The 10,254-nt window shown below is 51.7% G+C and overlaps 1 pseudogene; it reads left to right on the top strand.

The window, feature by feature from the left end:
• Window positions 1–2,308: 2,308 nt before the first annotated feature.
• Window positions 2,309–9,972, top strand: LOC125993334 (janus kinase and microtubule-interacting protein 3-like; annotated as a pseudogene).
• The last annotated feature ends 282 nt before the right edge of the window (window positions 9,973–10,254 follow it).

Genomic DNA, 10,254 nt, shown 5'->3' on the forward strand with positions numbered 1-10,254 from the left:
ACAACACCATCCTGCACTGAACAACACCATGCCGCACTGAACAACACCATGCCGCACTGAACAACACCATGCCGCACTGAACAACACCATGCCGCACTGAACAACACCATGCCGCACTGAACAACATTATGCCGCACTGAACAACATTATGTCGCACTGAACAACACCATGCCGCACTGAACAACACCATGCTGCACTGAACAACATTATGCCGCACTGAAAAACACCATGCCGCACTGAACAACACCATCCCGCACTGAACAACACCATGCCGCATTGAACAACACCATGCCGCACTGAACAACACCATGCTGCACTGAACAACACCATGCTGCACTGAACAACACGATCCTGCATTGAACAACACTATGCCGCACTGAACAACACCATCCTGCACTGAACAACACCATCCTGCACTGAACAACACCACCCCGTACTGAACAACACAATCCCGCATTGAACAACACCATCCCACACTGAACAACACCATGCCGCACTGAACAACACCATTCCGCACTGAACAACACCATGCCGCACTGAACAACACCATGCCGCACTGAACAACACCATGCCGCACTGAACAACACCATGCCGCATTGAACAACACCATGCCGCACTGAACAACACCATCCCGCACTGAACAACACCATCCCGCACTGAACAACACCATGCCGCATTGAACAACACCATGCCGCACTGAACAACACCATCCTGCACTGAACAACACCATCCCGCACTGAACAACACCATGCCGCACTGAACAACATTATGGCTTACTGAACAACATTATGCCGCACTGAACAACACCATGCCGCACTGAACAACACCATGCCGCACTGAACAACACCATGCCGCACTGAACAACATTATGCCGCACTGAACAACACCATGCCGCACTGAACAACACCATGCCGCACTGAACAACACCATGCCGCACTGAACAACACCATGCCGCACTGAACAACACAACGTCGCACTGAACAACACGACGCCGCACAGAACAACACGACGCCGCACAGAATAACACAATACCGCACAGAACAACACAATACCACACAAACAGTTTTAGATAATATTACGTCGCAGTCATGTCACGCGGACATGACGTCAATAGGCGGAACTCACGGCAAAATTATAATCCGTGGGCGTGGCTTGCAACAGGAAGTAGGAAAGCGGCAATTCTGGCAAACAAGACACAGCGGTTAGTAACACGATGACTTACAAGGCAAATATTTTTGTTTTCAGCTTGCAACTTGACCGTCTAGAGCGTACAAGGTAATTACAACTGTTTTTTTTTAGCCCTGAAAAGCGAGGGAGTGTGGCGTTTGGGAGGAATGTCGAACTCGGCGTCTGCTTCCAGCCACAGACGCCAAATTTCGACGATTATTTCGACTGGTCAACGGTTGTAAATTATTGCGTTGACTAAAAACTTTATTTAACTCTACTCTTAACTTTGCCGTTTCAGATATGCGGGTATTACACCGCGGAAATGACGTCAATAGGCTGAACTCTCGCCAAAATTCAAATCTGTGGGCGCAATGGCCTTGAGCGAGACACCGGATACAAACACGACGATTATCAACAGAAATATCTTTATTTTCTGCTTGCAAGTGGACCGTCTAGAGCGTACACGGTAAGTACAACTCATTGTGTTTAAAAAGATTTACGTTTGTGTAGTTTGCGTTGCGTTGTATCTGTGAATGTTGGTTGAGGCTAAATGTTAATGTTTAATTTCATTCCTTTAGGTTCCACGGTGTTTGTTGGCTGTATGTTTTCCACTGCAAGAAGAGGCTCGTATCATTGACCAGCTACCAGGAGCTACAATGGTGAGTACCCCTTTCGTCTTCCATTTATGTTAAACACTTCCTATTTCATGTCTAACAGTACTCGATTTAACAAATAACCATAAATAAATACAGTGTGGGCAGTCACGTTAACATATGTGATTATCCTGCCTAATATGTCTATCACAAATATGTCACTAATCACTAATATGTTTATTTGTTTATCACAACACCTTTGGACCTTCAGCAATCGATTATTTCCCTTCATCTACATAGAGACAGAACGATGGTGTCTTAAACATCTCATTCATTTCACCAAATAACTTCACGCAGGTGGATAACGGCCGTCTCGGTCACGCTATGTTGCGTGATGCAGTTTTGAAGAACCAAATGCATTTATTCAATGAATAAGTCAAGCTAGTTCTATGTTTATGATGTTGTAAGTTACGGTACCGATTGAAGTTGAGTTCGAAGCCAGTGGAAAACAGCGCTGCGTTTGTGCTCTCCAGGTACAAATGTTGTGATCTCTGACTGACGACCGGGCGAGACTCGAGTAAGAGATGTCCAAACGAGCTCCGGCAGGGCGGGCCAAGGCGGAGCGAACGGACGCCCTTCAGGCCGCCAATGACGAGCTGAGAACCAAACTGATGGACGTCCAGTTAGAACTTCAGCAGGAGAAGAACAAGGTGAAAACCTCAACAGACAGACACTGCCTGCCTCCCTGCCTGCCTCCCTCCCTCCCAGTTTTCCCGATGTAGATTAGACATGCGTGTGCCATGACTGTGTCAGCCTACATCAACAAATGCACCGAGGACGTCAGCACCACTAAGAATATCATCACCCGGGGCAACCAACGACCCTGGATGACTGAGGAGGTACGTCAAACGCTACGAGCGCGGAACTCTGCCTTCAAGTCTGGCGACAAGGAGACACTGAGGACAGCGAGAGCCAACTTGAACCGTGCCATCAGGATAGCGAAGCGAGACCGCAGTCGAAAATTTCAGGATCGTTTCCACGACGTCAAAAACATCAGGAGTATGTGGCAAGGCATACGGGCGATTACAGACGACAACTCACCCTCCCCCCCCCCAGTGGGTGTAGTTGATGCTGACTTTCTAAATGGTCTAAATAACTTCTTTGGGAGGTTCGAGGCACTAAACGGCACTCCAGCAGTTAAAACTGTCCCCCATCAGGAAGAGGAGGTACTCTGCCTTGACTCCGCCGATGTGTTGAAGACCCTGAGGAGAGTCAACCCCTGTAAGGCCCCTGGCCCGGACAACATTCCTGGGCGTGTGTTCAGGGAATGTGCAAGTCATCTGGCTGGGGTCATCACAGACATTTTTAACACCTCGCTGGGCCAAGCCACAGTGCCGGCGTGCTTTAAGACTGCCTCCATCATTCCGGTGCCGAAGAAACCTCAAATCACCTCATTTAATGATTACCGGCCTGTTGCACTGACTCCGGTTATGATGAAGTGCTTCGAAAGGCTGCTTAAAGGTCACATCGTTTCCAGACTCCCCCTATTATTTGACCCGTTCCAGTTTGCCGACCGGCAAAACCGCTCCACTCAGGAAGCCATCTCCTCCGTTCTTCACCTGAGCCTGGCTCACCTGGAGGAGAAGAACACCCATGTGCGGAGGCTGTTCCTGGACTTCAGCTCAGCGTTTAACACCATCATCCCACAGCATCTGGTAGGAAAATTGGAACACCTGGGCTTCAACACCCCCCTTCGCAACTGGCTGCTAGACTTCCTCACCAACAGACCTCAGTCAGTCCGGGTCGGACAGAACACCTCTGATGTCATCACCCTCAGCACAGGCTCCCTTCAGGGCTGCGTCCTGAGCCCCCTGCTGTGCACCCTGATGACACACGACTGCGTCCTCAGGTTCACCACCAATCACATCGTGAAGTCAGCAGACGACACAACGGTGGTGGGGCTCATCAGAGACAACAACGACCTGGACTACAGAGAGGAGGTGGAGCAGCTGGTGGGCTGGTGCAGAGAAAACAGCCTGATCCTGAATGAGGAGAAGATGAAGGAGATCATCGTCGACTTCAGGAAAAAACAGCCTCACCACGCTCCACTGATCATCAACAGCTCAGCTGTGGAGGTGGTCAGCAGCACCAAATTCCTGGGGGTCCACATCACAGAAGACCTCACCTGGACTATGAACACTACGGCACTGGTCAAGAGGGCACAGAAGCGCTTGTACTTCCTGCGGAGGATGAGGAGAGCCCACCTGCCCCCACCCATCATGAGGACGTTCTACAGGAGCACCATAGAGAGCATTCTGACAAGCTGTCTCTCTGTGTGGTGTGGAGGCTGCACCGCCTCCGATTGGAAGAACGTGAGGAGAGTGGTGAGGACAGCAGAGAGGATCATAGGGGCTCCTCTTCCCTCCATTCAGGACATTTCATCATTTCATTCATCTTTATACTTATTTTTAATATATATATATATATATATATATATATATATATATATATATATATATAGTATATGTATATATATATATATATATTTTCATAGGATATGTTACTTCTATTCAACTGCAATATCACTACTTTGTTGTAAGACGTATGCAACGGAATTTCGTTTTGTATGCACCATGTGCAGACAAGATGACAATAAAGTTTGTCTAAGTCTAAGTCTAAGTCATGTCAGGTCAGCTGTCTGGAGAGAGAGAGAAGTCAGGACCTGCGGGCGGAGCACCACCGTGCCACCGCCGCCATGACGGAACTCAAAAGCAAACTCCATGAGGAGAAGCAGAAAGAGTTAGCCATTACCAGGGAGACATTACTGCGGCAGCATGAAATGGAGCTGATGAGAGTGATCAAAATCAAAGATGGAGAGATCCAGCGACTGAATGCCTTGGTCCTCAGCCTGAGGGACGGCTCCATGGACAAGGTGATCCGCTCTATCCGTGTCTGACTATCCGCACGCCACGTCGGGCTTCGATGCGGCCGCTACCGTATTGTGTAGCTTGTCCCCAGTAAGCGTCGCGGCGCTCCGTTGCGGTCTCAACGGCCCGGTGTGGCGCAATGTCTGCTCAGGTGAGGAGGGGGGGCGCTTTGCTGGCGGAGGTGGAGGAGACGCGGCGGTGTCGGGAGACCGAGCGGTGTCGCCTCCACCAGGAGCGCGGAAGAAGCCCTGGCAGCGGCCCAGCAGGCCTGGCAGTCCCGAGCGGCCGAGCTCCGATCGGCTCATCACCAGCATCGGGAGGAGATGAGCCGAACCAAGAGAGACTGCGAGAGGGAGATCCGCCGACTGGTAGGACTGATCAGATGCGCGGTGCGTGGCTATGTTCCCAATTTCGTTGTATACCTGCAGTGCAATGACACCTAAGGCATTCTATTCTATTCTATTTCACAAGAAGAAAATGTCCGGTTGCTCGCTTCGCTTTTGTCACAGCAAAGGTGTTCTAGTCGATTCAAGAAAAAAATTGGCCGGTTGCTCTCTTTGTTTTTGTCACAATTCTGGCAAATGAGTTTGCCCGCCTGCCTGAGCGCTCCCCGTTTGTACATCCAGACGGATGAGATCAAGCTGAAAGACAGAGCGGTTAGTGTTTTGGATGAAGCCCTGGGGCCGGCCACGTCCACCGCCTTCAGCTGCAGACTCAGGCTGCCGAGCAGCAGATCGCTGCCCTGAGGGATTCCCAAAGGGCGGGCCTAAACTACCCTGGAAGTGGGGTCAACGCCGCTACTAGCAATCCTCTTCATTGCGTAAGCCACCTCATCACACACTTGCAGTACGCATGACTTAGTTCGTTGCTGGAGGAAGGTAGCACAAAAACAGTTTTGAACTTTGAACGAGTGCTTGTGTGTGTGTGTTGCGGGGCGTTTTCAGTCTCAGGAGGATCGGGACACGCGACGGTTTCATCTGAAAATCGCTGAGCTCAGCGCAGTCATCAGGAAACTGGAGGATCGAAACGCCCTGCTTTCTGAAGAGCGCAATGAACTGGTAATTTATTGACGGCACGCTTGAAGGTTTGCGCTACGTTTGATGCGCGCCATCCAGCGAGGCACCCATTGCGCTTGCTTATTAGTTGAGCGGCGCGGCGAGTCGGTTGCCTGGTAGATGTCTTTTATTGGGAGCCAAAGCCACGATTCCGTTCAAACCGATGCAAAAGAAATGGATACGTTCTGGCCCGCGTGTTGTGCGTCTTTCACATCCCGCACTTCATGCTTGCAGCTAAAGCGACTGAGAGAAACAGAAAGCCAGTTTCTGCCACTCCTGTACAAAAACAAACGCCTGAGCAGGAAGAATGAAGAACTCTCGCTGGTGCTGTGTCGCCTTGAAAACAAAGTGCGCTTTGTCACCCAGGAGAACGAGGAGATGGCAAGCTTGGTAAGTCGACGCGGACAACGGCGGCGTGCCAACAGAGTCCACTGCATTTGTGTTCCACAGAGAAGGCCTAGTTCGCTCAATGACCTGGACCGCGGTTGCGGCCAGCAGGACGGTGAAATGGAGTTCCTTCAAGTTGTGGAGCAGCGGCACATCATCGACGACTTGTCCAAGGTCTTCAGGCAGGCGACTCGGTGCACGTACGGCAGCGCCGCGCTCGCTCGCTGTCGCCAGGAAACCTTTTCCGTCCAAAGCTTGGCCGGCGGCCGCCATCCAAAAAATTGGCCCCTTAAATTCCGACCTTTCAAGCAGGAGCATTGTGCGCACGCGTTTGAACACGCTTTAGACTTGTTTTGCCGTTTTCAGCAGCTCAAAGCTCCCGTTTTGTCCGCGCCTTTGCCACTCGCTGTGCGCTGAAAACGACGGACTTGCCCGGCTGCTCAGCCCGTCAACCATGAGCCGCGAGCGCGACGTCATTGTCCGTAGGCAGCTAGTGGCAAAATGCACCCTGTTAGAGTTGCGCTCGCTCCAACTTATTTTGCAAGAACCACACGGGAGACAAGTAAGTTCTTTTGGACACCTGCAGGTGGAGAGTCCATCCGTTGTACGAATGAAGTCTGACTCTCGGCTCCTGCACGAGCATTTTAATTAAGAGAAACAGGGTGGGTGTAAGAGTGGATTGAATAGAGGAAGCCCTTGACCTCTAGTCAAAACATAGCAAGGGGTGTTTTACGACTTTGTGTAGGAAGGGATAAGCGATAGGGATAAATAAGGGATAAATAATATTATTTATTACAGGTCGCAGTCAAAGTCAAAGCAACACAATGATACGATAAAGATAATCTGGAAAACCCTGACACACCCTGTAGTTGTCACTTTTGGAAAAGACGAGCGTCCCTCCAATCATCGCCGGTGACGTGTTTTTCAGGCTCTGGAGACAGGGGCTCATGTCAGAAATGTCATTGTGAGTCGCGTTTGTTTCTGCGCCGGAGCCGTTCGTTCCCTTTGCATCCAAAGAATCTCAAAGGCGGATTATTTGTGTCGACAGGAGAGAGATTTGCTGCTACGATACCGACGTCGAGAATCTCTGAGGAGGAACAAAGCGTGAGGTCCTGCAAGGTGAGTCTGTTTGTTTGCGGCTGCTTGGTGTTGCGCAAGATGAAATGGCCTTTTTCTCGCTATCGTTCCTCTCGTCGATTCATCGTGAGGTGTCGCTTCAGTTTGTTCAGAGAGATGTTTGCTTCCGCGCCCGCAGGTCATCGAAACATTTTACGGCTACGACGAAGACGTGTTGGTGGACCCGGACGGATCGTCCTTGTCTTTTCACACCGACAGAACCCCCGACACGGAACCCGAAGAGGTAGCCCGCCATTTCTGCCAGCGTATTGGCACCAAACATTCCTCTTCAGCCTGGAATCGGACTCGTCTTTGCGTCGCGGGTGCTTTGTCGCCGGTCTGACTGATTCTGGTACTAGTGCTGTGTTGCATTGGTGTGTGCATGAAGAGGCGGAGCTTCGCTACCGCCAGCTGACGCAAGAATATCAAGCGCTGCAACGAGCCTACGCTCTGCTAGCCCAGACCAGCGAAGGGGACTACGACGCCGAGAAGGAGATCAAGGTGGCGCCCCTTCCCGCAACCCCCGGCCGGGTCGCAGCCTCCCCGTTCTCACCCAGCCTCGGGTGTTCTCTAGTCTGAAAGGAGGAGGAGGAGCCTCCCTCCTCCTCCTTTCAGACCAGAGAAAAGCTGATGGTAGAAATGGGTCACTATCAAAGCAGAGTAGCAGATCTGGAGTCAGCGCTGAAGCAACAAGGACAGGTAAGCTCATCAATGAGCACACCTTTTTCTCAGACAAAATAGCTACATTCTTCAGTCACTCATCCGTCTGGCATTACTGGACCAACCCCCCCCCCCCCCGAACGTGGCTGGGAAAATGCGGAGAAAAGCAAATGTCATTTTCCAGTCAACCAAAGAATTTGTGGATGAAAATGACACAACATTCCAAAGCTGTCCACGCGTTTGTCTCTTCTAGAATGTCAAGTGGGTGGAGGAGAAGCAGCTGCTGCGTCAGAGCAATCAGCAGTTGGCCGAAAAGGTGACGGAAAGAAAGGCGCTGGGCGGAGTCGCTTGGCGTCACACCTGTCGGGAAGCCCCGCAGATGAGGTCTGACTGTCTTTTCAGGTCAGGCGGATGGAGGCGGAAGAAGCGCGTCTGAAAGAGCACATCCAGGATATCCGAGACCAAAACGAACTGCTTGAGTTCCGCATCCTGGAGCTGGAGGTGGGAAGACTCGCACAAGCGTGTTGAGGCCAGAGATGTGACGGACGGACGGACGGACGGACGGACGGATGCATGCCTCTGCCTTTCAGGAGAGGGAGTGGCGCTCCCCCGTCTTGAAGTTTCTGCAAGTCCGTTTCCCAGACGGCCTCAGCCCTTTGCAGATCTACTGCGAGGCCGAGGGCGTGAGCGTACGTAAGGCGTCCCTTGCAACCCTAACCTTAACCCGAGGTCCCAGAACACCTTACATTGCTCCTTGCGCCTTTCCCCCGGACATCGTCATCAGTGATCTGATGAAGAAGCTGGACATCCTGGGCTATAACGCCGTAAGTGTATGTCGAACTCCTTATGTTCGCACTCCACGAGACTCGGCGGCTCAAATGTGACTTTTGGAAGGCTTTGCGCTGAAAGAAGCTTGTTGACGCTGTGCCTTTGGGCTCTTGCAGAATCTCACCAACGAGGAGCAGGTGGTCGTGATTCACGCCAGGACCCTTCTCACCCTAGCCGAGAAGGTAACGCGCACGTCCACGCACGCTCTCGCATTCTGCTTATGTGACAGCAGCCTTTCCTCAGTGGTTAGAATACATCAAAGTGACCAAGTCAGCACTTCAACAGAAGATGTTGGACATTGAAAGTGAGAAGGTAGACAGACACGCGACATCAGCCAAGGGGAACTCCGGCAATGTGCCCCAACAATTCTGACCTTGAGCTGTGCTAGGATATGTTCTGCAAGCAGAAGGGCTACCTGGATGAAGAGTTGGACTTCAGGAAGTGTTCCATGGACCAGGCTCATAAGGTAAGCCGCCCTCAAATCTCCCGCCGGACCACTGATGGACGAGGATTGCGGCCCAGAGGATCCTGGAGCTGGAGGCCATGTTGTACGAGGCGCTACCGCAGCGGGACTGCCCCGCCACGGACGGCGAAAAAGCCAGCCACGCTGGCGTGAATGACGTGCTGACGGCGGATCAGAGAGAAGAGCTTAGGAGCGCCGTGGACCAATGGAAGCGAGCCCTGATGTGCGAGTTGAGGGAGCGCGACGCTTGCATCCTCCAAGAGAGAATGGATCTGCTGCACAGCGCGCAACAGGTAAGGGCCCAAAGCCAGCCCGGCACTTACTTGCACGCTTACTGGCTTTTGAATGCCACTTTCCATTTGTCCGTCCTAGAGGAACAAAGAGCTGAAAGAATTCATCGAAGCTCAGAAGAGACAAATCAAACAATTGGAGGAGAAGTTTCTGTTTCTCTTTCTATTCTTCTCCTTGGCCTTCATTCTGTGGCCCTAACACCAGCTGGTGAGTGAGCTCCAGCGGCACCGCACTCGACACCTCCGATACACTGCCAGCCGGTCTCAGACGTTGGCAGACGCTCCGATGCCAACGTATACCCCCCGCCACGGTGACAGAGGCACCGCGTCACACCGGCGCTCATCCAATCAGAAGGCAGGAAAAGCAAATTCACATGCAGGGCACTTTTGAACCAGAAGAGAGCGCCACAAAAAACGGTTGTTGCCCCAAACGCGCACTAAAAAGGGTCAGAATAACAAGAGTCCCACTGGCCAGCCGGGGCCACCCGTCCAGCTGTTTCTTCAGGGGGGAAAAAAATTGGAGTCACCGGTGAGTACATTTTGCATTTAGCTCTGCTTTTCTGCTTCTGTCTTCAAGTGTGTGGCATCCTGCGATCAAAGATTCAGCCAACCCCAAAGCGGTTGACCTCAACGTCCCACCACCATGCCTACCAGAGCAGGTGACGTGATGCTTTGGACATCCTTCCGTCTCAGATGCCCAAAAGTACTCTTTGCCACATCTGCGGCAATACGGTGTCTTTTCAAAGGTGCAAATAAATCCAGCGTGGG

Source organism: Syngnathus scovelli, unplaced genomic scaffold (genome assembly GCF_024217435.2).
Source record: "Syngnathus scovelli strain Florida unplaced genomic scaffold, RoL_Ssco_1.2 HiC_scaffold_28, whole genome shotgun sequence".
Taxonomy (NCBI): Eukaryota; Metazoa; Chordata; class Actinopteri; order Syngnathiformes; family Syngnathidae; genus Syngnathus; species Syngnathus scovelli.